Source organism: Otolemur garnettii, unplaced genomic scaffold (genome assembly GCF_000181295.1).
Source record: "Otolemur garnettii isolate 467f Iridium unplaced genomic scaffold, OtoGar3 scaffold00133, whole genome shotgun sequence".
In the NCBI taxonomy this organism is placed as follows: Eukaryota; Metazoa; Chordata; class Mammalia; order Primates; family Galagidae; genus Otolemur; species Otolemur garnettii.
In genome coordinates this window covers 254,998-266,157 of record NW_003852528.1, presented here as the reverse complement: position 1 = coordinate 266,157, position 11,160 = coordinate 254,998, and the positions used below count along the sequence as shown (strand labels likewise).

At 48.6% G+C, this 11,160-nt stretch overlaps 1 pseudogene; it reads right to left on the bottom strand.

Annotated features, from left to right (window-relative positions):
- Positions 1–10,382: 10,382 nt before the first annotated feature.
- On the bottom strand, positions 10,383–10,791 carry LOC100963556 (annotated as a pseudogene).
- Positions 10,792–11,160: the final 369 nt, after the last annotated feature.

Genomic DNA, 11,160 nt, shown 5'->3' with positions numbered 1-11,160 from the left:
GTGAGGTGGCCTCCCCTGTGCCGTCCCCTTGACACCTTCCCCCAGTGCAGAGTGGGAATTAGTGAGGTGGCCTCCCCTGTGCTGTCCCCTTGACACCTTCCCCCAGTGCCATTTTCCTTCTCTCCTTCCTTCCACCGAGTGCCCTTTGCCTCCTGCAGCCTCCTGGTCAGGCCAAGCCTCTTCATTCTTTCCTCTGCCCGGCCTGTCCCCAAACCCATGTGACAGAGGTGTTTCAGGTTCCTGGCAGATAGCTGCTCTAGGGAGCTGACTTAGCCCCTCCATTTCTGAAGCTGCAGGCACAAGAAGAGTCTTGTAACTGCAAAGCGGGTGCTGGCCTAATGGGAAGAGCAGGGATCCTCACCTCGGCCCAGGCATGGTGGGGAAGGGACTACCCTGGCCCAGACACCAACCTCCTGTCTCCTGGAGTAAACAATTTCCTGTCTGGGCCTCAGCTTCCTTACTTGGAAAATGTCAGCTGGACCAGAGAACATGTAGGCCACACTTCTCAGACTTGAACGCACATGCCAGTTACCAGGAGCCCTATTCGGAATGCTGGCCCTGACCCATGGGGCTGGGTGGGGCCTGAGGGTCTGCACTTGTGACGGGTTCCAGGTGAGGCTGTTGGTGTCAGTCTGTAGTGCTCATCGGCAGGCCGCAGGTGCCACCCCCGGAAATCAGGCAGGATGGTAACGTGGGCTCTTAGAGCTCACACAGCTGCCCATGGAAAAGGCTTTTCTGTCCTAATCCTTGCCATTAAATTTCTCTCTAAAATGTTTTAGACCACAGTCCTTTTTGAGGGAGGCCACTGTCTTTATGAAAACCAAGGCAGTTCCCAGGAGTTTCATGGAAATGAACACAGTCCCCATTTCTTTCCCTTGAAAGGCATTTCTCTGGGCTCTAAAGGCCCAGATTATTCCATTTTCCCACACCATCTGCCTGGGTATTACAAAGTCAGAAAGTCACCCCCGGGTTTACAGAGTGAAGTGTCCTCAGTGGGGGGAGGTGAGTGTCTAGCCAGTTCTCTTTCCCCAGACCTGGAGAATAGCCTGGTGGTCCTTGACTTCTGGCAGGTCACCTGCCTTCGGTGTAGCCGGCAGCCTGGGCCACAGCATGAGCTCACTCTTCTGGAAGTGAGGCTCATCCCAGCCAGTCTTATGCTGTGACATTCAGCACAGGCAGACCTGTGTGTGGCACTTCCAGATGGCTCTTACTTATGGATGAGGAAGCAGAGGCATAGGGCCGGCCTCAAGTCACCCCAGGGTGGGGGTAGGGCAAGATGACTGCTCCACCCCCCTCTCCAGGGAACCCCTGAAGCTAACCACAGACAGGACACTACACGCACCAGTTCACTTAATTCAAAGTCTGCGTCTGCCCTAGTTGACTGTATGTCTGGGGGTGAATTTATTCTTTTCTTCAGGCCTTGATTTCCTCATCTGTAAAACTGAGTCACTAAAACACCTGCCCCAGACAGAATTATGATCATGTTTCTAGGACTCAACCCCACCCACAATCTTATTAGCAACATTAGGAACTTTAATGTACGCATATGCAACTACAATATTGAATGTCCTTTTACACGTATTCTCAGACTCTAACTAAGTTCAGGTTAAATGTGTCCTCTGGAATCTTATTTTGCTTTTCAAGGCATACATGTTATTAGGCTGGGTTGGGGTGAGGATAAAAATGGGGCCAGTCAACCAATTGACACATGTTTACTGAGCCCTGCTCTGTTCGAGGCAGGGTGCTAGGGACTCAGAGTACCACGGCAAAAGAGACAGAAAGAGTCACTTCCTCCTCAGAGCTGTCAGGGAGGATGGAGAGTAAGCTAATACACTCTCATCATTAATTAACTAACTTCAAGGGTGTGCTCCAGTGAACTTGAGGTAAGTCACCCTTTGTGTCTGCTTCAGTCCAGGTGTGTGGGGCCACATTTCTGTCTCCCTTTCTCTCAGGTCCATGCATTTATTCCCTGGTGGCATCTGACCTTCCCTTTGACCTTGACCTTCATGGACATGATGTGTTGCTCCAGGGTCAGGCTTGAGGAGCAGAAGCTGGTCAAGTTTTGGCAGACGATGGAGGTTCTTTTTTTTTTTGAGACAGAATCTCACTATGTGGCCCTGGGTAGAGTGCCATGTGTCACAGCTCACAGCAACCTCAAATTCTTGGGCTTAAGCGATTCTCTTGCCTTATCCTCCCAAGTAGCTGGGACTACAGGCGCCTGCCACAACACCCAGCTATATTTGGTTGTAGTTGTCATTGTTGTTTAGCAGACCCAGGCCGGGTTTAAACCCACCACCCTCAGTGTATGTGGCTGGTGCCATAACTACTGTGCTATGGGCGCCGAGTCGATTCTGTTTGTTTTGAAGATAGGGAATAAATGTTTGCAGAGGAAAGGAGATAAAAAAGACTTGGGGGATAAAAAGTGGGGTTTGAAGGCTCTGCAGGAAGAGATGGGGGAGAGACTAAGCAATGGGCAGTCAGGTCTAGAACCCAGATAGAGACACAATGTGACTAATGGGGAAACATCATTAAATTTTACTAAATTGCATGCTAGCCTTTAAAAAAAAATACAGCATTCTTTTCTTTCTATAGAAAACCAGTAAAATCCGCATCACTTGCAGATGCACTGGACCTGGATATGGAGTTTTTATTTGGGTCGAAAGGAGTGCTGAGACTGAGTGAGGCAGGCAGCAAGCCTCACAGGGTCTGGCCTCCCTGGACGGTTGCGGAGGCTGGGTCAGCACAGGGGCTCCTGGCCCTGCCATGCGTGTTCAAGCAGCTTCATCCATCAATTCTGGTCACCAAGGGCAGCATGTTCATTGTCCAGAGGAACCCCCATGGCCAAAGCACTGGGCTATTTGGAGCTGTCCAGCGCTGCAGATGCCAAGACATGGGCGAGGGGCACATAACAGGCAGACTTCTCCATCCTGCCTGGGAACAAGAGGAGTACTGTCCTTGCTGGTGACAGGCTGTTCAGCCATGGTGGTAGAAAGGGATAGGGGCTGACCTGGAGCAGCTTGTAGCAGGTGATGTGACGTGAAGCAGCCTTGTGAGGCCTGCTTCTCTGAGCGCAGCTGCAGGGATTGCATCACCTGTCCCCAAGGTGCTGGTGATGTCAGAGGGCCGGCAGCACTCTTAGAGATTATCCCAAACAAGCATGTCTTCATTATGCTATCCCACCCCGACCCAGGGAAGCTGGCAAGGGGGAGGAATCCAGTGACAATAAGATCCAGAAAGATGGGAGGTGGTGAGAACCTGGCAGGTGACTCTGAATGGCAGGGTTAGGTCTAGAATGAGATCGCATCATCTCCAATGTGCTTTGGCTGACCTTCAGCTGTGGTCACTGATTACACATGAACCAGGTTGGTATCAGTCTCTTGACCTCAATGTGGAAATCCCGTGTTGTGTAGCTTTGTTTAGCTCACTTTCCCCAAACTCTAATAGAGGTGCAGAGCCCATATCTCCTCATCACACATCACTCTGGCTTTTCTGCAGAGAAGGGGCTGGTACAGTGCTGTGTTCTTGGATAGAACTGGTCTGAAATGGTCCAAGATCCTCCCACGTGGGCAGGACCACCACCATAGTAAAATCATGTCCCTCCAAATGCATATCTTGAAGACCAAACCCTAAATTTGATTGTATTTGGGGAAAGAGCTTTCAGGAGGTAATTAAGGTTAAATGAGGTCCTAAGAATGTGTTCCTAATCTGACAGGACTGGTGGTCTTACAAGAGATCTCGCTTTCTCTCTGAGAACACACACTGCACACTGGGGAAAGGCCAGGTGGAGACATGGCGAGAAGGTGGCTGTCCACAAGCCAAGAACAGAGCCCTCACCAGAAGCTGCCCACACTGGCACCCTGATACGGGTTTCCAGCCCCCAGAACTGTGAGAAATGCATTTCTGGTTTTTTTTTTTTGTTTGTTTGTTTGTTTTTGAGACAGAGCCTCAAGCTATCCCTCTGGGTAGAGCTCACAGCAACCTCCAACTCCAGGGCTCAAGCAAGTCTCCTGCCTCTGCCTCCCAAGCAGCTGAGACCACAGGCGCCTGCCACAACGCCTGGCTATTTTTTGGTTGCAGCCGTCATTGTTGTTTGGCGGGCTGGGCTGGATTCGACCCCCCACCACTTTGGGGGTATGTGGCTGGCGCCTTAGCCACTTGAGCCACAGGCGCTAAGCCTGCATTTCTGTTTTTAATGCCACCCAGGCTATAGTATTTTATTACAGAGCCAGAGCTCAGTAAGGTAGCTGCCTGTCTTCCTGGCTTTGCGGCTCCATCTCTCCCTGAGCAATTCCTCCCTGCCACTCATAGGTACCAAACACTATTATAACCCAGCTAGAAAGCAGCATGGGGACATGCTGCAAATGTGTTTATGCCTTTGGTCTTGTAATTTCAGTCTTGAGTGTTTGGGGAAAGTAATTTTTTTTTTTCTTTTTGTTCAGGGCTGTGTTTGAACCCGCCACCTCTGGCATATGGGGCCGGCACCCTACTCCTTTGAGCCACAGGTGCCATCCTTGGGGAAGTAATTTAACAGGAAAGAAATAAGTCTGCATTGACGATGCTCACTGGAGTAGCATGTCCCCAAGTTACCAACTGAGAAGTGCCCCACCTCAGGGGACTATCCCACAGTAGGGAGCGCTGTGTCAACTTGGTGAAATTGTGCTGCATAAATTGTACTGCACAATTCAGGAGGGGGGTTATATGGAGACATGGGAAATATATTTTATAGTATTTGGTCTAAGAAGGCAAAAATGCTCCAGCTCGTGAGTGTTTTAATTGGAAATATGTCCCTGTATAATAAAGGAAGGTAGGAAGAGAATGTGTCAAAATTAAACTAACTTGGGGTAGTGGGATGTTAGGGAATTTAAGATGTTTTCCTTATCACTGAAGTGTCATTGCTGCTGCAGAGGACAAAACAAGGCTTATCCTCCCCAGCTGGCATCCTCACACAGCCTGTTGCCTCCAGGCAGAGGGTTTCTAGACCCACAAGAGGTCTTTGATGCCTCAGTCCCAGGGGCTCCGCCTTCTAATAGAAGAGAAGAACATCCACTTGTCGGGAATACAGCAGGATAAACCTCACCACAGGCCCCGCAGCCTTCCTGTACCTTTCCATTAACCTCACACCTGAGCTCACCTCTGGCTAATAGAGAAACCTCTGAGAAGCCCGGAGCCAAGACCAAGTTCAATTTTCCACAGCTTTACTCTGTCCAGCCCTTTCTCCCATTGACAGGTCATGTGATCTGCTCTTCTTGACGAAATTCCCTGGAACCAGATCCTTCCCTGAATCAGAGCTGATCCGCTCACCACATATGCAGTAGCTGGAGTCAGGTGACACCTGGTCCGGCCGTTCTGACATTGAGACATCAGGGACAGGCCTGCTTTTGCTTCCCCAGTGCCTGGAGATGAGGCAGCATCTCCTGCTGGCCACGTGTGTGGGGACAGAGGGCCCTCTCACAGTTCCTCTGCTCAGACAGCTCCCACGGCCTCAATGTTTATCTACAGCCCTCAGGTACATACCATCCTTTGGAATTAAACTTCAAAAGGAAATGATGAATATTTCCTATTTATACAACATCTTTATTTTTTGAATCAAGTTTCTTTTTAATGTAAACAAATAAATGCATATGGCAAAAAGCACCAAAAGATCTAAAGAGAAAAACAAAATTATGCCTCCACCCACTAGACCGACTCCTGGGGAGTGACCAGAGCAGAGTCTGGTGTTCGTAGTATTTGCGTATATGCGGAATCTATAGGAGTGTTCTGTGCGCTGAAAACAAAGCCAGACCAAGGGGGCCTTACTGTACCCTGCTCTAGCCTTACATGCTTCTCTCAATTATGCATCTTGGGGAGCTTTTCAGGACATGCATGTGTGTTTTTACCGGGTGCATAAACGTCTTACTTGTGACTATAGCATAATTTGTTTAACTAGACCCTTTAATAGACATTTTAGTTTTTTTCTTTGTTTTGCTCTAACAAATGAAGCTATGAGTGGCCATTTTCAGCATGTACTTTGTGCACATTTGGAATCCTATTTGTAGGGTAAATTCTTAACCGTGGAAATACTGTGTCACAGGGAACATGCGTTTTAAGTTTGATTTCTACTGACAAACGGCCTCCAAAGAGGTTATTCTAGTTCGTTCTTCTACCAACAATATATGAGCCACCAGATTTTCCTCATTCTACCCAATGACGTGTGCAAACCACTTAATATTTGTCAACGATAGTTGAAAAGTGGTCTCCTCTATTATTTAATGATGGTACTGTTATTACCTAATTTGCATTTTCTTATTTATGACTGAGGTCAAACATCTTTTCATACATTTTTGACATTTATGTCTTTGGTTCTAGAAAGTGTCTATTCCTCGACATTTTTCTGTTGGATTTTGTCTTTTTTTATTTTATTAAGGAAATTAGCTTTTTATCTGCTCACAGGTTATACATATTCCAGTTTTCCATTCTTGGAAACTGTTTATTAGATTATTTTTCATGTAGAGAACATTTAACATTTTTATTTAGCAAAATGAATATTTCTCTGCGATTTCTAGGTTCTTGAGTTATTTTTAGGCACTTCTGCATTCTAAGATTGTAAAATTCACATTTATTTTTCTTCTAGTGCTTTAATAAGGTACATTTTTACATTTAAATGGTTGGGCCACTTGAGCAACTTCATTCCCCAGAGCTTCCCAAGACAACGGAAGTGTCCCATGTCCTCCAATATGGTAGTCACCAGCCCCCTGCAGCTAATGCAACGGAATAAACAAGGCTTTACTTTTATTTATTTTAAATTAATTTATATTTAAAGAGCCACACATGACTAGCAGCTGTGTTACTGCAAACCACACATCTAGAGTTTTTCTTGGTGTTAAGAGTACAGTAAAGATCCCTTCTCCTCCGTTGCCAATACCTGGTGTCCCAATATGATCTGCTGAACCTATCTTTTGCCCTAGATTTGAAATGTCACCACTATCATATGTTCAATTCCCATGTATATTTGAGTCTATTTCTGGATGTTCTACTGAGCTCCCTTGGTTGTAGGAGAACTTTGTATCTTTACGAGAGCTTTTAGAGAATTGTCTAGGTTATAGTGTCTCAGAGCTGGAAGATTACTTAACAGAAGCATCTATCTGTTAACTTTAGGAAGAAGATGGCAATAGGTTCCTTGTTATTTCCCATTCTGTTTTTGACCTTGATATTTGACTTACACTAACAATGATCGCAGAGAACATGAAAAAACCGTTGAAGGGTTGACCTATGGGATTTTAAGAACCAGACACATTCACACACACATACGAACACACACACATATGCAGGCACACACACATGCATGCACACACATACACACACATATACACATATATGCATGCACACACACATGTATGCATGCACACACATGTATACATGGACCTTTTCCCAAAGATCTCATGGGGAGCCAACTCCAGGCAAACGGGGCTGGGGTCAAAATCAGCTGCAGCACCTCCAGCTGTGCATACTTGGCCCGCCCCACCCCAAACAGCTATTCCTCCCCTCCCTGAGCTGCCCACGCCTGCCCTCCCTGTCTCATTCCAGGAAAAGACTGGGGTAACTCCTTGCCACAGGAAAGCCCAAGGCCCATTTAAATGTAAAGGGGCCACAGTGATGGGCATTTCTGAGGGGGGAGTCCTCTGCTCTCATAATAGTAATACCAATAGTAATAAAGACACGTTGCTGCAGAGTTTCTGGCAGCGCAGCTGAGAGGACACCAGTAGTGGGGTGCCGAGTGCTCTGGTCTGCTGGGAAGGTTGGTACCTGAGGCGCGTGGCTGGCATGTGGAAGGGTGAACTCCAAGGGCAGCGTCGGCTTCTCTCTTGGTTCTCCTCTGCTGCAGCCCTGCTCCACTGCCCCGCCCTTCCCTGCCCTGGATGACTCCTCTGGGTGGAGCCACAGCTTTTGGCCATCTCAGCCCCTTCAGCCTCATTTAGGTAACACTAATTCCCTTTCCAGGGTTAAATGACCCAGGCCAACCTACTATCAGAACTCCCATCTGGCTCCTCCAGCCCAGCCCCATCCAACCTGCCCTCCCACTCCTTTCTCCAGACAAGCTTTCCTGTCTGAGCCTTCCAGGTCAGAGCTGGGAGAGGAGGGTCTGGCAGAAAGGAGCGAAGTCCTTCGACTTTGCTGGCGCTCTCTGTAGTTTTTTCTTGGCTCACAAAGCCCTTGGTCATGGCAGGTGTCCAAATGCTCTTCCATCACACTCGTGGTGGTAGCTCTCAGGAGGGCCTGTTCCCTAGCGCACTGCAGCTTTCCTCAGCTCCTGCCCCGGGGCTCCACCCCGCTGCCTCTCTGCTGAGGTCTCCGTGCCCGTGAAGGCTGCCCTCTTGGGCGGCTTCCCATTTTGTTGTCTCTAGTCAGCCTGTCTTTTCAGCATTCACTCATCTACCCTGCCCCCACACTCACACCAAATGTGGGGGGTCTGTATGCCTGTCCAGCCGCCCTCTCCTCTCACCCTACCATCACAGGAAGCCTCCAGTGGGGAGCAGGCTCCAGTCCTTTCAAGCTGCCCAGTAAGCCCCATCCCAGTGCACCAGGATGGCCTGGAGCCTCCACAGCTCGGCCGCTGTGTGGTGAGCCAGGGCCACCTGCCCCTGGAGGAGACTTGCAGGCTTTGAGGTGGAAGTCCTGGGCAAGCACTCTAGCACCCTCCCCCTGCTACAGCCGGACTGTTCTCTATTCCTACCAACTATCTCCAAAGAATGAGCTCTAGTCTCTGCTAGGTAGCTGCTTAAGGTAGTGGGTTTGGGGATGCAAAACCAGCCTCATGGGCTCAGGTTAAATCCTGTGGGGATATGTCTTGAAGCTCGACTCTAGAACCTGAAGCTATTGATTTCCTATTGTCCTCAGAAATGAGACCATCCCTGAAATTCTCAGACAACAGAGAAAAAAAATCATGCAGGTAACACCTCCTACCCCTCAAAGAATAGACCTGCTTTTGAATTGTCCCTAATTTCTTTTCCTTTGTTTTTCCCGTCCTTTTAACACATCCTAGTTCTTTCCCTAGAGTTTCTTAGATTGTTTTAGAACAAAACACTGGAACAACAGTTAGTAAAATAAAAAGAGAAATAAAAAAAAAGGTTGGCAGGGTTTCAGACTCATGTTGAAGTTCTTTCAGTTTGTGGTGCTACTGGGAAGTTTTCCCCCTCCTTTGGCAGAAACAGACTTTGCACCATCCATTCCAGCACCCTGGGCACAGCTGGCAGGTGTCAGCCTCTGGGTGGGGCTCACCATGAAATCCCAGCACAGGCGGCAGAGATCCCAAGATGCTTGGCACAGCCATTAAGTCTTCCCATGGGGACAGGTGGAAATTACGCTGCATTCAGATAAGAGTATCTAATTAATAAGAAATGTAAGGAAGGCCACTTTGTGTCCACAGGGACTCCCACAGACCCATGGCTATTCAGGGACCACACGGCCTAACTCTGCTTTATTGAAAATAGCAGAGCACACTGAAAGCAAGAAATGGGGCATTGAGATCTAGGCACCAACTGGGCCCGTGTTCATTTTGAATTGCCTGTGAACAGAGAAACCTTCCTCACAAACAAAACACAAAGGATAATTTTCCTCTGCCAATATTAGATTTTTAAAATCAGGCTAGAGGCTGTTTGGTCTTGTATTGAAGTAATTGAAGTACCAGTAATATGAATCTGTAACAGGAGCTGGCCTGACGGCTGTCAGAACTAGACGCCTGAGCATGGCTCTGTTTTTATCCGATTCTCTTAATCCATGAGCTCTGGCATCTCCTCTCAAGTGGAGCACTGGTTTTGCTTGTCCAGCACCCAGAGAAGGATTGATAAGGAGAGGCAGGTGGAGGGAGGTGAGCTGGGGATGTGGGAGCTAAGCCTGGGTCCGACTCTGAATCCTTTCGTGCTGCTCTCCTCAGGCTGCAAAGTACCAGCAGCTGGGTGGCTTAAGACAACCGAAAATCATTCTCTCATAGTTATGAACATCACAGGTCTGATACCCGTGTCAGCAGGGCTGGTCCCTTCCTGGGGGCTCAGAGGCTGGATCTGTCCTGTGTCTCTCTCTTAGCTTTGCTGGCGATCCTTGGTGTCTCTTCAGTTTGTAGACACACGGCTCCGGTCTCTGCCTCTGTTGACACACAGAGTTCTCCCTGCGTCTGTCTCTGCACCGCTTCCTGTAAGAACATCAGTCACCTTGGATTAAAGGTGCTCCCTGCTGCAGTACACCCTCATCTTAACTTACATCTTAATTACGTCTGCAAAGACCCTATTCCCAGTTAAAGTCATATTCACAGGTACCAGTGATTAGGACTTCAACCCATCTTTTTTTCTTTGTTTTTTCAGGAGGAGCAAAGGCAGCTGCCTTTATTGGAGGTCATGGGCCAGCTGACTTTAATCAAAGGCCACACACTTGATCTTGAAGTCACCATCAGCTGCCATGTAGTTGATGGCCTCCAGGTTGAGGCGGTTAGGGAACTGAATGTGTAACCATCTGGCAGCTTGACGGTCAGGCCGGCCTGGTCAAAGCTGATGCACACCCCTCTGTGACACTTCCAGGCTGGAAGGGAAAGGCAGCCTCCCGCTGCTCAGCCCCCCAGGCCCCGCCGTCCTTGCTGTTGCACACGATAGTATTGGCATCCCCGTGGGCATCGAAGCGGGGGTTGAAATGCAGGCACAGGTTGTTGCTGTCTTTGCCTGGGTTCAGCACAAAGCTCTTGGCATCAGGGGCCACCTCACCCCGTAGTCTGAGGCACTCCCCAGGTTTGAGATTCAGGTTGCTGGCGACCAGACCACAAGCCATGATCAAAGCAGGGGGATGTTTGGGGACCAGTGCACCAGCCATCTGAATACTCCACTCCTTTTTTAAAGAGACAGGGTCTTGCTCTGTCACCCAGGCTGGAGTACAGTGGTATGACAGCTCACTGCAAACTCCAAACCCTGGCTCAGCCTTCCTGGTAGCTAGGATGATAGGCACAGCCCCATGCCCAGATAATTTAAAAAATTTTTTTGTAAGGACAGGGTCATGCTATGTTGCCCATATTGGTCTTTTTTTTTTTGAGACAGAGTCTTACTATGTTGCCCTCGGTAGAGTGCTGTGTTGTCACAGCTCACAGCAACCTCAAACTCTTGGGCTTAAGCGATTCTCTTGCCTCAGCCTCCCAAATAGCTG